General features: G+C 40.9%; 1 protein-coding gene across 2 annotated transcripts in view; it reads left to right on the top strand.

Moving 5' to 3' along the window:
• Window positions 1-407: 407 nt before the first annotated feature.
• LDLRAD4 (low density lipoprotein receptor class A domain containing 4) overlaps window positions 408-21,377 on the top strand; it is a 294,851-nt gene continuing 273,881 nt past the window's right edge. The window contains exon 1 of one of the 2 annotated variants that reach the window (XM_055800311.1): window positions 408-534. The gene's annotated coding sequence lies outside the window, so the exon portion shown is untranslated. The remainder of the gene's footprint in view (window positions 535-21,377) is intronic. The other variant, XM_055800309.1, reaches the window with a different exon arrangement.

Below are 21,377 nucleotides of genomic sequence, written 5' to 3' on the forward strand. Positions count from 1 at the left end.
CCCGGGGGCCGCTCGGGAGCTGCCGCCTTGCCGCGCGTTCGCCGTGCCCCTGCCCCTGCCCCGGGGGCCTGGCCGGGAACGGGCGCGGCCCCAGGGCAGCAGCGGCCCTTCCCCGCGGCAGCTCCGCCACCGAGCCGCCCCGCCGTCGCTCAGGGCGCCCCCGGCGCTGGCGCGGCCCGGGCCCGCCGCCGCCGCGCACATCCGCCCGGCAGGGGTCAGTGTGGGCTGCGGGCCGGGCGGCAGCGCCGAGGGGAGGGAGCGAGGCAGCGCCGCCGCCCCGCCCCCACCGCCCCCCCGCCGGCGGCCCCCGCGCCCGTCCGCCGGAGCCAGACTCGCTGCAGACAGGCGGCAGCCAGCGGAGCGGGCAGGGCGGGGGGGAGGAGGAGGAGAGGCTGGGGATGAGTTGGAGGCAGGCACAGCCTCAGCGCAGGGAGCGAGGCTGCCGGAGACAGGCGGGGGGAGGCGGCCAGGCGCCCCGTCCGCTCCGGAGGAGGCCGGCCCGGCGCGGGGGCGAGCGGCGGGGGCCGGGGGGAGGTGAGTGCGTGCGGCCGGCTGCCCGCCGGGCCGGGGCCGGGGCCGGGCGGGGGTCGCCGCGGCGGAAAGTGTCGGGGAAAGTGCGGGGAGGCCCGAGTTGAAGGTTCGGGAGGGTGCGAGGGACGAGGCGGCGGCGGCGGCTGCCGGGGGGCTCCGTCGGGGCTCGCCCTCCCTCCCGCCGCGGGGGTGCCGCCGGTGCCCCGGAGCCGCCGCCAGAGCGGGTCCCTGCGCGCCCGCCCCCCACCTGCCCCCCAGGTGCCGCGGAGGGTGGCGCCCGAGGGGCCGGCGGGCGGCTGCTGGCCGGCGCCAGGGGCAGCGGTGACAGGTAGCTCCGTTAGCTGGGCCGGCCTGGCCGCCGCTGCCCCCTGCTCCGCCCGGCCGGGGCAGCAGCCGGGCCGGCAGCGCCGAGGGGAGCCCGCCAGCGCGGTGCGGGGGCCAGCGGGGCCGGGGCGCCAGGGGAGCGCGGGGCGTGCGGCGCGTCCTCCCGGCTGCTCCCAGCCGAGTACCTGCGTCTGCGGCTCCGTCCCCGTCTGGGCGCTCCCGGCTGCGGCTGGCTGCGGGGGCCCGGTGCCGCCGTCCTGCCCGGTCCCGGGCGGGACCTGCCGGGGCCGCCTGGCCGTGCGCCCGGCGCCGTGCGGCAACTTCCACAGCGAGGAGAAGCGGCGGTGTGGCTGCCGGGCTCACGTACCAGCGCCCTGTGCTTAATGAGGTGCCTTTTTTAGAAAGAAAAAGTTTATTAGTAGAAGCCTAGCTTTGCTTGTCTGTGTCTGACGCCTGCTTGCGTTGTTTGCATTGAATCGGCGCATCCCGAATTTCTGAATGGCGTGCCAGGTTTTCCATCGCGTGGGTGGGTAGGTAGTTACGCGCAGGTTACGATTTGCTGCTCGCTGAAGAGACAAGCACACCGCTGTGCGTAGGTTCGAGCTGAGTAAAGAATAAACGGAGAATGGCTAAAATGCAAGAGTAACTTCTGTTTTGTGTGGAAATCTGAACACCTAGAAGGATAACGGGTTTTAGTGGGGCTTTTTTATCGTTCAGAGCCTTTTCTGAATAGCAAAGGATGGTTGTGCGAGAGAACAGAAGTCAGGTGGATAATTCTATGTGGCACTGGAAAATAGCGCTTCGTGTTACAGAAGTTTATTGATCTCAAAGATGGGCATCTACTTGTCAGGAAGGAAAACTTTTTAAGAGGTTTGCCTGTTCTTACGAACAAAAACCCTCATGCATTAAAATGTTTGTGGACTGGAATTGTGCACCATGTAACACGAAGAATAAAAGGTATGCAGCATCCTACATCCAAGGCTAGCCAAAAAGGGAGAGAGTTTTTGCTGGTTAGAAAGCCTGAGAGGCAGTTACTGGTAGGTGCAGATGGGGTAAGAACATAGATGTTGCATATGTACGCTTTCTGGAAAGTGTCTTTTGGTTTTCATCTCTCAACCCCCAAGTATGTTGGTTAGACAAAACTTCTATTCTGCTTTTCCATTTCATTTTCAGGATAATTTTTTGGGAAATCGGCTCTTTCCAAGGATCTGGAGTTATTTAAATAACGTGTGAAGCACTGTTGAGTAGAACTGAATAACTGTGCGTGTGGTGCACACGTGTATGGTTCCACTAATGAGAATATCAATATTCCGGCTACGTGGCTGTAAATAAAAGGGGGAGTTTTGCTGGAAAACCAGTGCGCTGGTGGGAAGCAGTCTAAGCAACATCCCTTGTCCACGTTAGCTGAAATAGCGACTGTACTCTGAACATCTATATCTGTACGGGTGTTTTAGCACCAGGTATTAAGTTACTGTGATACATAAAGCGACCAGCGTGAGGACAACTTAAATCGGAATGCATCAGCTATATGCAGTTACATATAGAAGATACATCTTTTTACATAATCTGAGCTTATAGCAGCATATTTAATTCCGACTCTTAGGTATGGGAAGATCACTGTTGCATACGCATAAAGCACACGGGTATTCTCCAGTAAATTCAGATGCCTATGGGGGCCTAAATGAAGATAAATGTGTAACACAGAATGAGTTAACAATGTGAGACGGTATATTTCAGACCATTGGTTTATGTTAATTGAAATATTACGGATGCTGGGCAGCATTTGACTGATGAAGTTTGAATTTCGTCTTCAGCATCTTACACTTGTTATAAGAAAACTTGTGAAGTAGAAAGAAATGGGGATTCAACATGGAGGCACAGTTGCGTTAAGTTTGGTAAGATCAAAACTTGAATAGTAGCTTAACCCAAGGGTTTGGAACTAACCTGTCCCTTTGTTATTTTTAAGTACATAAAGTGCTGTTTTATCTGCATAGGACATGTAAGATGAGACTTGAAAAGATGAATTGTTCTTAGTTTTCTGTGCACTGAAGGTACCATGTCTTTGGGTGGGGGAGAGAAGTTTTCTCTCTGATTTTCTTCACCAGAATTGGGTTCTCTTTCTCACAGCTGCCCTACGGTACTCTGTCAAGTGGCTGCTGCACTTCCACCAAGAACTATCTGCATTTCAGTGATGCCATCTAAAATAATTTGGAGTACTTTCAGGATATGATGTGCCAGAAAGAAGTAAATGATTGCTGAAACAATAGAGAGGGATCTGAAAAGTAATTTAATTCAATATAATCTCTAAGAGAAATGAACTGTTAAAAAGTGCATGCTGGCCCAACAGTTCTTGCACCAGCAGGGCATGGCTGTTGCATTTAACTTGTGAGTGGTCTTGGAAAAGGTTTTTTCTGTCTGGTTTCTAATAGTTTAAAATGGCTCCTTGAAAATGAATTGCCAGTTACGGAATACAAATACTTCTAGGAGTTTAGAGATGATTTTTTTCTGCAGATTGGTTCTGTGGTAACCGTGAAATTCTTCAATGGCACCAAGCTAGTATCAGCTGCTCGTTAAATGCACTGATGCCAGAACAGTGGTGCATCAGTTGCTGGGAATCCAACCCTGTAGTGAAATGATTCATACATATAAGTTTTCTTTTCTCAGTTGACAGCTATTTTTAAGAATAGCCATCTTGCCTAGAAGGTTTATATCTAAGCAAAGGCAGCCTAGATACCTAAAAATTTCTTTCCCACCAATCTTATTTTTGCCAGACTTCTAATATATACACTAAAACATTTTAATTGAATTGATTTAAATGGCTTCTTGCTAAATCTCTGGTGCTAATTGGTCATTATAAAAGGATCATGACATTTTGGAGCTACTGTCAGGAAGTCAGCAATTTCTTGCTCAGACCACTATGATGAGTTTGAAGTCGATGTCAGTTTGAAGCAATTTATAATAACAATGGATATCAGTATCTAAATGATAGCAGATTACCTGAATAACTTCTTGAAATGAATGGGATTCTCTAGATATGTAAGTCTGCAGAAACAGTCTCAGAAGAACATAATTACGCATTTGTCCCATGTACTTTAACTTTTTCTATGTGCTGCATAGGCAGACTATTCCAGTGAAGGAAAGTTACTGACTTTTTTTTCCTATTCTGTTCTTCTGAACCTTGTATTTGAAAGGGAAAAATGTCAGTTCTTTAGAGAGGAGGTTTGATTTGCTTATTTCTGAGACTTTCCATTGAGTAATAGTAACTGTAAAGGGACTGCAGTAGAAGGAGTGCTTGCAATTGAGTAAGAGTGATCACAACATTACAGTGTGTTCTGTATCTCCTGCTGGCAAAACGTCTTTGTATTCATCATCTATATTTATTTAATATATGCATTTCAGTGGCATGTGCCTTGATTTAGCATATTTGGAATATGCTAAATGTAGATGAATTTTACTAAATGCCTTTTTCTTATTGTTTAGTTAAGCAATGGAAATTTGCAAGTACCCGTATCGCCATTCATTATCACTCAGCATAATAATGGGTAAATTTAATCTTTCCGATTAAGAGTATTTTAGTCACAATAGACAAGGGAATGAAAATGAATTATTTTCTTGATGTTGTGCTGCATCTGTGGTGTTCATATCTGCCTTCATTTTCTCTAAAATCCTACTACAGACAGCACTCTTGACTTCTTGCACTGTTTGGATGATCCTGCTCTACATCAAACTTTTCTTTCAGATAGGAGGCAGAAATTAAGAAGAATCTAAATGCAGTTTCTCTTCTTACTGCCAATGGAGAGCTCTCCTAGATTTGAAGGAAGTTTTCTTTGTGCCAAATGGTTGACTTTTCTAGAATAAAATTTCTCTAGGGCATGCAAAAAGACCTCTGGTTAATATGCTGGCATTCCCAGAACCCACTAAAACTTAGGCAGGTTGCCAGACACCACTTAATGAGGATGCTGAATGTCTGGCACGAATCTGCATGAAAACCAGCAAAGAAGCTGGGGGTGGAAGTGCGTGCGGCGGGGAGAGGGCTGGGAAAGCGACGTATCCACACCCATGATTTATTTTTAATGCCTGAATTTTGCAGAGAAACTGATCAGAAGTCCTTACCACTGGATTTTGAGAACTTGATGGGTACAGGAGTCTGAATGCTCCAAATAGAGGTAGCTGTGTTCTCAGGGAAGTAAGAGTTTTATTATGAAAGTAATTTATGAGTTAGGGGGGTTAGTTTTTGAGAGCACCAAAAGAGGATGAGAAATGATAGTGATTTTATGTTTCATTATCTGCTAGAACTGAGAAGCATTTGAAAATGTGGTTCGACAATTTAGGGGACAATGGAAGTCAGTGATTGTCAGCATCCACGCAGAAAGGCTGTTAAAGTTACATGGCAGGGATGAATAAAGTACTGCTGCTAGACCACTTAATGCCGAGTAGTAAACCTGTGGTGTGTGGCTCTGCCTGATGCCACTGTGCTTAGGTTTCGCTACATGGTAAGTAGAATTTTAGGTGTAATAGACTCTCTGATGGCTAGATAAGTGTTAAAAAAATTAGTCATATACCAAGCTGGAGCATTTTTCCATTCCAGCGCCAAGAGAATATGTTGTCTTGTGTCAAATCAAATGTTTAGTCTTTAAGGTTGAAACTGATTAAGCAAACTTAGTTATATTCTTAACTGAACATTATTTTAGACATTTAAAGCACAAACATTTTCAGCATTTTTCCCAGGCTTTAGTCTCTCCCCTACCCAGCCAAAAAAGCATTACTCCTATATAGAAGAATTTATTGATAGACATTTGGTTGGTAGACGTGACTGAAAATATTTCTTTTTTTTAATCCACAATAATTCTAATAGGAGTTTTTTGAACATGGTTGAATTTGGAAATGTGTGTGCTTGCTACTTGCTTTTCGGTATAAGTTTCCGTTGTGTATTTTACAGTTTTGGAGAGCTGTTCCTGTTACGAGGAATTTTACTTACTTGAATAGCGGCACCTACTTGATGTGTACTTTTGGGTAGGACTAAATTGTAACCCACATGCTCCAGTTTGGTTTTATTTGATTTCACTAAGATGAGATGATAAATGAAAGTATTAAAGTAATGGGACTTTAATGCTGTTTGCAGTGGAAAAAGCACAAGTGTATTTTGACAGTTGTATGGGGGTCTTCGCAAAGTTTTATCTGTGTTGACAGTGAGTCCTAGCTGTCTGTAGGATAGGGTGGGCAAGTGGTGAGAGTGGTGGACATTGTACCCACCTTTTTAAACTAGCATGTATTTAGGATTAGTTCTAAAAGGCAGGGCGGTATCTCCTACAAAAGATGCAATGTTCAAGTGCTGCACATGAGAATGGAGTGGGCTGATGAAGTGTCTGTAGAAATTTCATTGTGTTTCCATCTCCTAGTGCTCTTGGTTTCTTCCATGCTTAACACCCTGGAACCCTTTTTTGTTGAAAACTGACAATAAATCAGCTTCTGAAAAAAAATCTAGTCACAATATTGAACTTGCTATTGCCTGTACAAGATAAGTTTGGAGATTTCTGTTGTTTTTGCATTCAGTATTTTTGTTCCTGTGTTCTGACATTGTGAAAGAGGTACTGGCATCTCGGGAAGACAGCCTTTTTTGAACGTTTGTATGATAAATATCTTGAGGTTTGAATGATTTTATTGTAATCTTTGGCCACTGAACGTGTTTAAGTCGACTTTAGAGGACAGTACAAAATTCCGTTGAGAGTTTCTGTTAGAATGGACGTTAATGCTTAATAAAGTAGAATCTAAAATCGCTCCCACATTGAGAGAAGACTGGAAAACATTGTTTTCTTCTGGATAAACCCTGTTTTTTACTCAGATTTCTAAAATAAGAGTTGACTCATCTGCCTAGTATTATCTAGCATATGCCAGTATAAGGCTTCTGTGCTTTATCTTTAATTTTCAGCATCCAGTACTTGCAAGCATCTTCAAGCAGTACTCTATTTTTTAAACACAACTTCCACTCCTCCACTCTTGATTTCAAAGGTTATTAGAAGGAAAATTCTTTTTTAATTACCTCTTTACGTTGTATGGCTGAGCCTATTATTTTGGTTTCTCACACCTGTAACCTACTTGTTCTCTGTTTCATAGAGGGAAAGGAGGGGGCAGTCTGTGACTGAGATATGAAGCAATCCTTTTAACAACCACCTTCTTCCACTGAGACTGTCATGAAATTTTTACTGTGTGTTAATTAAGGGTGATCCATTATTACTTTGGACTTGTAAACACCTTTAACATTCCATTAGGTGCTAATGACACATGAAGCAAGAATTAATATGAATTTGTTAGTCCTGTATCTAATAGGGATGTACTATACATAATTGCCTAAATATAGCAGTGTTACTTAAACTGTTGGGTTTAAATGGTATTGCTTCATTTTCTGCTTTTGCTTAACCATTAGTTATTGAATCAAATGTTGCTCATTCATAGGGTGTGTTTTGACCTGTATTATATAGAATTTCAACTGGACATTTGCCATGGTTTGCTTGAGATTTTCATAAGACAAAAGTAAGTTCCCTGGCTTCTGCCCTGTGGGTCAGAGTTGAGGAGCGTAGCAGAAAGCGCGGGAGAGATGATGTGAGGAATGCTTACAAATAACCTAACTTAATCGCTGCAGCTGTTGAACTGGTGCCTTCTGTGAAATACCTCATCGGTGTGTGTTCTTCTCTTATAATTTCACCTGAATAGATGATTGGCTTTGTAGGTTTTGTTTAACTAGTGTTAAGCAAAATGAAATTGAGCATTTGTAAATATACGTGCAGATAAGATACAGTACTCGTAAATTAAAGATTGCACCTGGTGATGTAAGAGCTAGACTTGGGCTGACTAATAGCCTCTGTTGGCCAGTGAAGTTCATGTGTTGATGTTTTCTTTTACAGAAGGTTTGTGTTAACTGTAATTCCTCGCCAATCTTGTCCGGGTAGTGGAAGTGGAGAGGAAGGGGGTTCTGTGAATATTTCCCGCATGACTGTTTTCTGTGTTTGTGATGTTTTCACATTTCTCGTACTGTTTTAATAACCTTCCTAGCAGGTTTTTAGGAGAAGCGCATTGGAGATTAACTTTTTGCATGTACCCCATTTTCACTTAAAATGTCTCAAATTATGAGTTATCCTTATTTAATTGGGAAGCCTGACGTGATCCATCTATCCAATCAAAGCAACTTGCATAATGTTGAATACAGGTACTCTTTGGTGCCTACTTTCACATAGCGTATAATAATATTTTTTTTTTTAAAACTACCATCTGTTGGTGAACAGAAATACTGCGAGTGTTTGTCAAATGTGTGCTTTATCTGACCTGTTCTACTTAGCACCTTATGGCAAAGCTTTCTCATGAAATCATTTTGCAAATGTCTTTATTCTTACAGTGCCTTATTAGATTGATAACAACAGTGGTATCACTGTTTTATATCACTTTTTAATGTAAGGATTAGTGTAGCAAGGATTAGGGAGATAAACATCTAACTGCAAGAGGAAGTCACCTGCAGTGGGTACAGAGATGAGGATTCTAACTCACAGCTGTAGGTGAAAATTACTGTTCTGTTCTAATGATCTTCACAGCCTTTTGATGAGAACAACTGGAATAATGTAAAGTTTTTGCAGCAGAAAGCTCCAATAATTGTGTAGATTGGTCTCCTTTTTTCATAGGTGGTGATTAGGTGAGTAGTTAAATTTCAAGAAAGAAATACCACAGTGATTATGTGTGTTAGTGCTGATAGTGCACAGTAATGAGTTAAGAAGCATTTGGTTCATGATTCTTTTAAATTTTATTTGAAATTACAAAAAAAAAAGCAAACTAAGAGGAATTAAAAGAAATATAGAGAGGAAAAAGAGGGCCTCTGTGGGTTGTAGGGTGGGAGTTGGACGTGTAAGATATTCCAAAAGTGTCTTTTGAAACAATGAGTTCTCTCTTCAGTTGAACATGCACCAGCAACAGACTGCCTTCTCCCATTCCCTGTTTTCCCCTGGGTATTGTTAGAGGTTTGAGATAAAAGCCTTTAATAATGTCTATGTGGAGACACCAAAGCAAATCACTTGAAGTGTCAAGCCAAGATGTATATGTTAAAGTATGTTAAACTTGTGTGTGAATGCTGTGTTGAATATAGAACAGCTTTATATATTTAGCTCAAATCAATCAAAGGTCATTTTAGATCTGAAGGAGAACATCATTCAGAATATAAGTTAAATTACTGTGATCTAAACCCATCTGTGTATGAATGAGAGCCTCTTGACATAGATGTTTATCATGCGTTAACTTCAGTGTTTTATACTGTACTTGATTTATCTCAGCTTTCCTCCGTGTCACTTGTTATTGATCAGTTTTGATGATGCTGCTATTAAGAGGCATCTCAGATGGAGCTAATTGCAAACTTTCAAGTGAACATAATTTAGCCAGAAAATGGCAGTTCATTGAACTTGGGATGTTTCATTGCAAATATTTCAGATTTGACAGTTTCACTGAAGTCAAAATAAGACACAACCACTCTTTGGTCCCTGGTGAACTGTTTTGGCCAGAGGCCTGGTGTTTTCAGGGTCCTCACATGGAGCTAAACTGCCAAGGATCCCACTTTGTGACTAGGGATGCTTTGTTTCTAGGATCATGTGGTTTCCTTGGACAGCCTGCATGAGAAGTCTTGCTGCAAAGTCAAGGGCTGAAGAAATCCCTGTGGACCCACCTCAGATTTGGGGACCTGCCGTGATCCTCTGTATCTACATATTGAAGCTATAAGTCCTCTAAAGAGTAAAACTAAGAAAAAAATCTGTTCTGTTTGACAGTTGCAAAATTTAAGTCTTGTGTTGGTAGGAAATAAGGAGATTTTTGGGGTTTGTCTGCTTTGAGACAAATTCATAATATTGGAAGAATGTCTTGCAGCCCAGAAACTGGCTAGTTCTGTTCTGAGCTGTGTTTCAGTATGCTTTCGTAGATGCCAGTTAGTATCTCTCTTCCCCTTTCTTTTCGATCTGGAGTTCATCTGAAGGAGGATCTCAAGAATACCAAGGCCTCTGTTGCCTAAAGGCGTTAATTTACCCTTTGTCCTGTCAGTCCTCACCACAGAGCTTTGCAAATTGCTCTTCCCTATGTCTTGTATATGAAGACTTACATAAAGACTATCGGGAAGTTTTTATGTTCTGACAGGTTGAGATGAACGGTGAGGCATGTATTCTTCCAGGTTCTGAGGAAGAAGGGAGATGGTTGTCGTGTTTGTTCTGTTTTTGTCAAGCTGAACTAGTCTCCCAGAGGGACAGGTGTATGCAGAGAAGAGGAACTGCCCACTTGAAGTAGTTGCAGATGCAGCTGGAAATTCTGTTCCACCTATGCCCTTTTGTAAGCGATCCTTACAAAACTGAGACTTTTCCTGGACATTTCAGTTGAGGTCTGTGATGTGGTGGAGGTAGAGATTATATTATTTCTGTAAAGGGGAAGAGGATACCTTTGACTCTATTTATAAGCATTCCATTTTATAAGTTTATTCAAGGATTGCTGTATTCTCCCTACAAAAAAAATCTTTCTGAACTTTCACTTGATCAAGAAGATAAAAGCTGCACTGAAAGCTGTGAATGAAAATTGGGGAGCGACTCTGATTTCAATCCACTGAAATTGTGTGGTTGAAGATACTGAAAGCACAACTGTTCCTTTAGAAAATGAAGAGAAAAATGAGTTATATTAGCTGTTGTATATTTAGCTGATGTTTCCAAGATGTTTGCATACTTGTTAAGTTTATGGCCACTGCAGTAGAGGCGTATAAATTTTAGCAGCTTAAGCAATCTCCCTGACTCCTGAACGTACAGAATTCCTAACGTATTGCTGGGGTCAGTGAGTTTGGTTTTGAAATTGAAGTTTTGTCACAGAGTTGTAATAGTCTCAGAGATCAAACTTTCTTGGTCTACATGGTACAGTAGGTTATTAGAGACAAGAGAAAATGCATGTCATCTTCCCAGTATCTTGAGTCTTACATTTGGGTGAAGGAGAAGAGTAAAATTCTTAATAGATGCTAACGATACTCTCTTTTCACAGTATAAAAATGTACAAATAATATTGTTTCCTTTTTCTCACCTTGATGTCTAAAATAGGCCATAGTCCCCTCATGCACTTGAGATGTTCTCACGTGTCCCTGACATCTACCAAAAACCAAAGGCTGTATGCAGCTGGTTCTGTTATCTCCAACATACTTCTGCCAGTTTTCCTGTTGCTGCTGTAGTCCTATTTCTCTCTCCTTCCCCCCCTCCCCCCGTCTCTCCTCCCCCCCCCCCCCCCCCTTTTTTTTTTTCTTCTCCTTGGTAGTCCTTTAGGATACAGACATTTCAGAGACATCATGCATCTGTAATGTCTAAATGGCTTCCTCTCCTTTCCCCTTCCACCCCAATCAAGAAATTCCAGATGGAAGCTTTTTGGTGTTAGTAACAGCTGCAGAACAGACAAATTTTTGCATCCTCAGAGCTGTGATAGTTGTAACTCCATATATGTAGTTATGATACACATTTACATGAAGGATCCTCCAGTCTTTAAGTTTCTGCAAGGCTATTCTAATCATCCTTGGTACAGCATTTCCCCCTGTTTTCTATTCCTGCATAGAAGTAGCTTCTTTCAATAGAAAGAAGTTAAGATACCCTGTTGTAAACTTGATTTTTTGGGAAGTCTGAATATTTCTGAGTCCTGTGTTGTGATTCAAAAATTGTGCTCCCTTCTTTCCTCTCTAGGGTTTATAATAAGGTGTCAGCAATGATCTAGTCCATCTGCGAGCTTGCATCAATGCTTGGGAGAGCCATATGTGTCTGCCTCAAACAAGGCTATAGAAAAGTGTTCCACTAGCAACCAAGATGTCATCCATCTGCTAGACAATCCTGTAGTTAGTTAGCTTAATGACGTATTTATTTGAGTAGATGTTTCTGCACAGCAGACTCCAGCTTTCCTCCCTGTCCAAATTAAGACCAAAACCTCCATGCTCTGCAGAAAAAAAACCCTGCCCATTCTGGAGAATGTCAGGAAGTTTGTGGCCTGGTGGGTTTGATCTATGTATCTGCTTGAGGATGTTGTACTCCCAAATTCCAAGTGACGGAGTGCATTGTTAGGAGATGGCTCCAGCCTTCCTGTGCAGGGAGCCCATGCAGTGCAGGTGGCTGGGTGGCAGAGGGATCAACAGACTTAGATGCAAGACCTGGGTGACCTTAGATGCATGTAGAAATCCAATCATGCTGTTACTACTTTAGAGTATTATTTTAGCACATGGAGCTGTGTGAGGATTTCCTCCTGCAGCAGTCCAAGCTGGAACTGTCATAGTAAACACTTTACCCAGCTATGTAGAATAAACCAGGTGATTATTCCACTCCGTGGCTTTAACAGAAATATTTATTCAAGATTAAGGGGTTCACAGTCTTCAACGTATACCTTCTAGATGTATTCTCAGATGGTCTTGTAAAGTCAGAGCTCCAGGAATTTTGGTGGAAATACACTCTGGGAAGAGAAGCACATGGGGACTGACTGTCATAATTGGTTTTTTTCTTCCCCAGCGGCTCTAGCTACTGTTTCTTTTTAGTCCAAAGCAGCTAGGTCATTGTTGCAAGTTCGAGGCTGTTGGAATTTCTAATTTGTGAGTCAGGGTTTAGTTGAGAAAGGGGCAAAACAACAGAAGAAATGCAAATCCAGATGAAAAGAATGGTTTATGTTAAAGGCAATAATGTTAATCTGCGTTGAGGCAGCCTGGTGAATTTTATGTGGAAGAACACATATGTGTATTCAGACAAACCACTGTACAGTTGGGTCCATAAATAAATCTTCATTCATATCTTGCAAGGGAGTTTACATGAAGCATCACTCTGATTTCATCAGGAATTGAGAGACCATCGCAGCTTTTTTTGTATACAGCTGTTTGTATGATTGGACCAAACACAGTGCTATCTACTGAATTTGGTAAGTTTTACCTGACAGTTGTTTAAAAATTAGTGGACATGGATAAAAATACTTAGTGAACTTCAAGAAAAATATAGTTGTCTATGCAGATCCTAAATAAGCCCCCCCCCCCCCCCCCCATTTTGTTTCTTGGCTGTACACTAGAGGCCTCTCTTCTTACAGGTGTAATTTTTTTTTTTTTTTTTTGTGGCCATAATAGCAGTTCTAAGCCAAAAAAGTAGGTGAAAGTAAAATCAGGATAATTCCATGGAGGAGTTGTTCAGGCAAAACAGAGATTGAAGAGGTGAACTGTACTCTTGTTTCATCTTCTAATGATACAAAGAAAATCAGAATAATTCAGGTCAGAAGGGACCTTCTGGAGTTCATCTAGTCCAACCTGAAGTAAATAGCACTAAGGCTTTTTTGGAGAAATACTCTTGAATCTAGAAATTAGTTATTTAGATCTTAACTTTCAAAACTTGGTATTCATGTGTTTTGAATTGCTTATCTTTGAGCAGAAGTGCAATAAAGGTCAAGTGGAAGAAAATAAAAGTATGAAAAAAGAGCCTTAATTCTAAAGATTCTGAGTGAGTGCCAAAAAAGAGCAAAGTTGACACGAACTCTTGTTGCAAGCTGGAAGCTGTTCCATGTGTTTAATCAACACTTTTTTCCTTGAGATGTTCTCTTGTAAGTGTTGTCTACGTAATTAGTAAAGAAACTTGCAGTTTACTTTCTGAGAAGGGAAACAGCTGACAATTCTTCACTGATGCGAATATATGTATTTTGATTTGCATTCTTTTTGCTGTGGGGCTACCATCCATTGTTAAATAAAACACAATCAAAGAATCTTTTCCACATCACCTTATAAAATCATAGAAGTCCTCTCAGGGGTAGCTCTCTGGTGGGTCGGAGTAACATTGAGTAAGCTTTTGGTGAGAAAGGAATTTTACATCATGCTGGAAAGCTCGCAGTATCAAAACCTGATTGTTTTAAAACAGAACTAAAAAAGCATTTTTGTGCTTTTCCACCAAAATTATATTTACATTGGATTGATGTGTTCTTCTGTAGACTTGTATGATACCATGCAAAATAAAATAATTTAGAATGAAAAGTCATAATGTTATGAAATACTGTAGAATTCCTACCTTATAACATGCCTATGTCAGTTTTTGTTTCATGATTAGTGTCATCAAAAGGATACTTCACAAGAAATTTTTCTGGTTTGATGTATTGGATTTTCTGATGGAAAACAGATCCACAGGAGTATTTCTGACAAGAACTGAAAACTTCTTGTTTGGGAGCTTTGGTTTGTATTGGTTAGTTACATTTATGGTTTTGGGGTTTTTAATTTATTTATTTATTTTTAAGTTCCTTTCTTCCATACTTCCACGGCAAATTTTGAACTTGGTTAGGAAGATTGCTAAAGTTCTGTTGTTGTGATGCTTTGTTCTATCCTGTTGCGTCATTCCTTTTCATATTTTTTTTACACCATACAAGAGTATATATTACTGTATAGAAGATGTAGTATCTTCCTGACTGTTCTCAGCTATTGAATATGGTTTTTCTAACTCTATAAGTAGCAATATTAATCTTCTTTTCTTAATTTCTTACATATACAGGTACTGTACTAGATCCTAATTACTTTGTGGGTTTTTGTATCTCTTACTGCTGATTTCTCAGTTTTGTTTACCGGATGCTAATCCTGTGTAGTTTAACGGTTCCTACAAATGGAAGAAGACTTCTACAGAAACCTAATAATTTTGAACCCACTTGATGTTTCTGTTCACTTTGAATTTGAGGCTAATAAACCAACTTTTGCTTCTGAAGAGCATAGGCTATGTGGAGTCTTTACCCCATTAGCCAAGTGTTTTCCTTCCTCCAGCGTATGGGTATATGATTTTCCTGTCATTAAATGTTCCTGTCCAGTTACGCAGAAGTGTCACAAAAGAAGATTATGTGCTTGACTTCTGCTGAAGTAATTAACATAAAATTGGACTGTCTTCTTCGATTTAGTTTATGAATACTGAGGTAGCTTTGTAACACATACTGACTGAAAAAAAGGGGATGCAGAATGGTGGTACATCTTCCTGGAGTAATTTCTAGAATCTGATGCTTGGGTCTCACAGTGACAGAGTTTTAAGTCCTTGTCTTTGTATTTGGATATTCAGAAGCAGGGAGCAGAGGAAGGACATACACAAATACTTGACTTGGGAAAGTCCTTATGCTTGATGCTGAATGGTTTCTGTTCGGCACTGTTTTGTGTTATAATCTTTATGCTACTTAAAAAGGCTTAGAAAATAAGTGAAAAAGATGACTTTCGCCTTCAGAGTTTCTTCTGTGAGCTTGAATGTGTGATAAGCCTGAATGCTGTAAAAGCCAAAAGGCTTATTTGAATATTGCTCGGCTGGGGCTAGGCCTCAAATACACAAGGATGGACACACTGTCTTAACTTTAGTAGTGGAACAACCTACAGTGAGTTATCGCATCAAAGTCTAGCACTACACTGGAAATGGTAGATTATACAAAAACACTGATTTTATTTTAAAGTACTTGCTATTTAGGTCTGCCGAAGCAATTAGCCACCTTTTTAATTTCTATTTAGCTGTCTGGTTGCTGACACAGCTTAGTAATTTTTTTTCAGAGTTTTTCATATTGAAGTAAATTACATGCTACGGAGTGCATTTGTTTTGTGAACATCACTTTTACAGTCAAAACCTTATATGCTGCTGGATAAACAAGTCATATTGTAATTAGGTATGTCTGTTTTCACCAAAACTATGTCAGAGTGTAAAACCATAAGATTAATTAGAGTTTGATTAAAGTGACATGAGTATCGTGCTTTCTTCCTTGCACTGGTTTGTGCCTAGGCTATGAACGCTCTGTTCTCTTTGTAGTGTCAAATGGTCCTGCGAAGAGCTGACCACAAAATATTTTTTGCCTTTTTTTTTTTTTTTAAGAATAATTGTTGAGAAAGTACTCATGATCATACTTGTCTGAAAATGTTGTTTTATCTGGTAATGTTAAATAACTTTTTAAAAAAGTTATGGGTGTTATTAATCTTATTTTTAGATTTTAGATAGCCTGTAAACCGTAAAAATACGATACCCCATATAATTGAAAGTTACTGATAAAATGGGGTAGAGTAAGATGGATAATGTAGAAATGTAAACATGCTTATAATGCATATAAGTACATTAATTATCTTTACAAATGTCTTTTCCTCCATCTAGGACCTTTAAAATGAAGGTGGCATATAGAAAACTTGAAATGGAAATGAAAGTTCATGAATGTTTGAAATCCAGTATGAACTAGAGCAAGGACTTAAAAAAGAAAACACCACCAATGTGAAGTATATATTGCAGGGGCTTGTAACAGTTCTACAAAAAAACTCCATTATTCTTTTTCTTCTCTTTGTGTGAGCGGCTGTTAGATTCGTGCCGTCTCAAATGTTTAAGGAAGGAACAAGACTCCATTTCCTGTGTTATGTTACATGCTCTTGCTCCATACGTTATTTAATTAAACTGGCTGGTGTAGAGGACCATCTGCCATCCAGAACCACCAAGATGACGTCTAGACCTTCTTGTCACTGTTAATTTAATTTTCCTTTCAGTGCTGTTCAGACTATTTCTGCATCTGTTTCCACAAACTTGGGGAATCTTAGCTTAGTAAGTTTCCTGGGTGCCAGGTATGAAGTTGACTTCATGAGTATTCAAGCAGCCTTCTTCAGTAGGTCACTTTTGGACTGTTGTCTGGGATATAAAGCTTATGTCATCCTCCTAGTGCAAGAAACCTTGCCAGGGTGGCAGAGAAGTGGCAGACTTTGCCCCCTAGTTGTCACCAGCTTTGCTCTCACTTTAATTAAAAGCTGCAAAGAGGGATAGACGTGAATTGCTAATGGGCAATACACTGTATTTCACTGCAAGACATCAGTTTGGTCCTGTGGTTTGAATTTTGTATTCAGAACTCCCAAACAGACTTTCCCTGTCCCACATGCCCAAGTTAACAGTTGTCATGAAAACGGGGACAGCACAAGAGGTGAAAATGTCCTAATAAACCAGTACCCAGTGGTGTGTTTCCCCTGACCAGTACTTTTTTAGGTTTTTTATTTCAATTTTTTATAAACCACGATTTTCCTCCCTCCCCAGTTCTGCTCAATTTATCAGATGATTGAGCTTAAATTAAATATTTCCTATATATGATCTTCAGGAAAGCAAATGTACTGGCCCCAACTCTGCAGGAGTCCTGTGCTGATGTTGGTGGCTGGCTGTGCTCACTGGCAAGAGTACTGCTCACAAGCCAGATTGTAACGAGGATAACTTGTTGACTAATCTCAAGACAGATTCTCCTTTTATATCTAAGTCTGTGTTTGTAACTGAAAATGTGGGATATATTCAAATTTGACCTTCTGCTCGTGTCTGTGAGAAGAAAAATGTCTTTCCATCTTAAGTTACTGCATACTGTGTCTGCAAATGTAGGTCCTCTTCATGTGAGGAGAGTTACTGAACGCATCGGGGTTTGCTGTCTGTAAAGGTTTAGGAATGCTCACCTTGCTGTTTTATGTTTTGGGGTGTGCATACAAAAAAAATAATAATCTGCTTTAACTTAAGTTGTCAGCTGTGTAGAAGGATCCCAGCAGCTAGATTGTCTTTTGATTGTGGCTGTTTGAAAGAGAAATTTTGACAATGTTTACAGATCTGTGGTGATTTTCTTCTGTTTTATGCTAGATACAGAAGACTCTTAATTTGCAGACTTCCAGTAGGAAGGATTCTTTTCTGAAGCCAGGACCACAAGGACATTAATACAGTGTGACAACATTGCTTACTGCACATGCTTAGAAGTTAGTATATTTTGAGTATCTGAGAACTTTGTTTTATTGTTAGGGATCAAAAACTGTGCAATGTCAAATGCTTAAATTTTGAGTTTTTATGTGATACCTTACAGTGTATTGTCGAAGGTACTGAAAGAAGCAATGACTTTTAACTATTAAAACAAAAAAAGGAAAAATATACCCTTTAAGCCTTAATATAAACAATCCAGGCAACCGCAACCTTCCTTCATGATGTGTAGGGTTCAAACTGTGGTTGGGGCTAAAAATGGAAACTTAAAGAAAAGGAAACATATCTGAATAGATTATCAGTGGCACTGTTTAATGCAAACAAAATGATTTGTTTAGACATTATAGGGGTTAATTTGCCACATGTTGAAAATAACCTATGAGATAAAAATAAAACCTAGTACTTAAAAAGGAGAGGCCAGAAGATTTAATCCAGAAGATTTAAATCGGACAAATGAGTGCCTGCTGCTTTGACCGAGCTGAGGAGCTGTTCCAACATCGGGATGCAGGCAACAATACTTCTGTCTCCCTGAAAATGCAAATTTGAGAGAAATGCCTGTTGCTCAAGAGGACTGCTTCTAATTTGCCAGACACCTTCCCCACATATCCCTCAGTGTGATGTACTGAGGAGGTTATTTGTGCATCAGTCTTTTCCCCTTCTCTCCCCTCCCCTCTCCTCTTCTCGCCTTTCCTTTCCACTTCGTTCTGCTGCCTGTGAGCTATTCTGGTTTCCTGCAAACCGAGTTAACAACAGCTAATGATACTTTCAGGTAGCTTGCTCCCATCTGTGCTTGCCACAAAATACAGTGCTCTGACTAAATCCTGTAAGTATTTAAGAAGCATTCCATCAGAAGGGAAGGATTGCATCTGAGCTTGGGGTTTAGGGTACAGTTCCTTTCTCTTGAGTTAAAGTAAGCATGTATTTAGAGGAACAAAGAGATGAAAGGCAATGACTGCGTAGGGAGGGTGCATGTGCATGGATATATACATTATATATAAAGAAAAAAATTAGTCGCAAATGAAGTGACTAATGATAACTGGCTCTAAATCCTTTAGAGTACTCCGTGCACAGTGACCCCTGAGTATACTTCCCTCTGTCCTTTTCTGTTCTCCTATGTTGAATGAATACCGGTGGGGTGGGAAAAATGCTGTGGGTAGCCAGTTATGCTGTAGTTATGGCTCAGTCAAACCTGGTTGGAAAAAGGGAGCAGATTACACAGCTGCCTTCCAAGGAGCCGTGTGTTTTTTTATCTGTGTACATGAGGCAGTTACACAGTGAGGAGTTTAGAGTATGGGACTATAAAGAGGATATCCACATTAATATGTTGGCCTGCTGTGGTGGTTTTTTTGTTTGGTTTTTTTTTTTACATACAAAATACTTATTTTGAGAGGAAAAATAGAGCATAGGAAAGATAGATATAATCCTGAAGTATCTGGTTTTACAAAAACTAATCTGCATATTGGCAGGCTTTCCCAGTGGTGACTTGTGGACATACAGAAACCTTGTGAATTACAGATTTTTGGATGTGAGTCATACTGCATTATGTTTATTGCTATCGTGCTTACATCACATAGTCAAAAAAAAGTCTAGGTGTCCATTCCGTTTCTCTCACAGTACAAGGCTTGACCTAATTTCTGGGAGCATGTTCCTTTTCCCCCCCATTGCTACATGGGATGTGTTCAGTTCCTAACACCTGCGTTCCTTTGACTTCCGTTTATCTTGTAATACAGATTCGTTGCACTATGATGTTTATGGGGTGGTTTTGCCATATCCTGAAATACCCCTGATATGTTAATCTGATTTTTCTTTATTGAAACATACACATTCATCAGTTATGTTACACATACCATACTCTACTTTGGAGTGCCTGTTGTAGTGACATACTGCACAGAAGCCAAGTAGGGCAGCAGACGTTGGGTAAGGTGGGCTGCTTCTTGAATCCTTCAGTTTCTACCAGGTGGGTGCGATCTTTTAGAAATACCCAGTTTCCTTGTGTTTGATTGCCGTTGTTCCGGTGGCAGCCTGACCCTGCCCTAAGGAGATACTTGTCTTTCCTGGCTGTAGACAAGGCCGATCTGGTGAACTTTTAATGTTGACTGTGACATTTTGCTTACAGTTAAAGAATTTTGTAGAAGTGGAAACTGTTGTCTTGACAACTGAACTCCAGCTAATAATAGATAACTAAAGAAACCAGATGTTCAAATATATCATAATTCTCAGCAAATTCAAACTTATTCTTGAGGTTGAGAGCTGATCTCAAGACAAATATGTTTGTGTTCTAGATCTGTAGTGTAAAGAGCTCAGACTTCACTGTGGCACAATAGTTTCATAGCATAGTTCATCTGTATCTATTTTAGATGGTGTTTTTTCTGTGATAAAATGTGTTTTCTATGCTAGTTTTCTGTAAAGATGACTATTTATTTGTACTGTAATGGCTCTTCCTTATATTTCAGTAAATATTTCAAAGGTGTGCTGCAGTTTAATAGGGAATCGTCATGTCAGTCCAACGTACTGTGTACGCTTCAGGAGAACCCTGGCTTTCACTTGGGGAGCCAAGTAATAGATTCATTGCGATTTTTAGCCTCCACTAGAAGATTAACGGTTTCCTATTCTTCCCCCGCTTTCTTAACCATTTTAAATTTAAATTTCCAGTATGATTTGGTTTGTGATTGGGAGTTAATAGAGTAGAAGCAGTGGCATGTAGTGTGACAGTTGGAAACACCGGAAAAAACTGTTTCTCCTTCAGCTGTTTAGTTTTACTGTTTAACTTTGTTTTAAGATGAAAGGCACTTACCCAGTCTTCAGTAGTTTGCACGTAGTGTGTAGTGGCAATTGCTTATATACTACAGAGGTATGCACAATACACAAACTTTTATGAAACAGAATGTTAGACTTTTACCTCTTTTCCCCCCCCCTTTTTTTCCCTTCCTTTTTTCCTTTTTTTTTTCAGAAGAGTCAGATAGCTCTCCAGCACTTCTGTTATGCTAATACTTCTTCCCAGAGCAGCATGTGAATAGGCCTCGAAATTCAGAACTGAAGTTCTGATCCTCGTTCTGAGGAGGAGCAACACTTCTGGCTCAGCGTTAAGTTATTCCTCTGGGTATAGGGTGCTTTAGAGGAGGTAGCATGAAGAATTTGTATGAGAAATTACTTGTAAATGTCACGTTTGGTTACAGCACAAAAACCCAGGAAGAGTCTGAACATTTCTGGAGTGGAGAGAAAGGACTGTTAAACAACAGTAAAGACATCCTCTGTAGTGAGGGACTCTGTGGGACCGAATTTTAGAGTGGGAGTTAGTGTAAACGAATTTGGACAAGCTCACTTGGTGTGGTTCCATCTGTGGTTTTGAAAAGAGAGATTTAGCAGTGGGATCTATTTTTTTAACTATTTGTGAAAGAATAAACATTGTATTTAAAATCACATACGCTGGTAACACTACTGTCCTGGAATTGTGAAAGATCGGCTCCGAGAAAGGCCTTTTTATTACAGAATACCTTCACTCAGAAATACATCATTCACCTACCACATAACGCTGGAGATGACTGGGGTATGAGCTGACACTGTACCTGTGTTTGTCTCAGACTAGAAGCCCCCCCTTGCTGTCCATCCCTTTTTTTCATTCTGTTGCCTTCTGTGGGAGGCATCATGAATATCTGATTTATGCCTTGGATGCTGTTTTGTAAACCCTTTGTGGTGTGCTCTGCTGAACCTGGAAGGGAAGACTCTTCTGTAAAGCCGCTGCTGTCCAGAAAAATAGCCCAAAAGCATATTGGTGTC

This window comes from Falco peregrinus, chromosome 3 (assembly GCF_023634155.1).
Source record: "Falco peregrinus isolate bFalPer1 chromosome 3, bFalPer1.pri, whole genome shotgun sequence".
Classification (NCBI taxonomy): domain Eukaryota; kingdom Metazoa; phylum Chordata; class Aves; order Falconiformes; family Falconidae; genus Falco; species Falco peregrinus.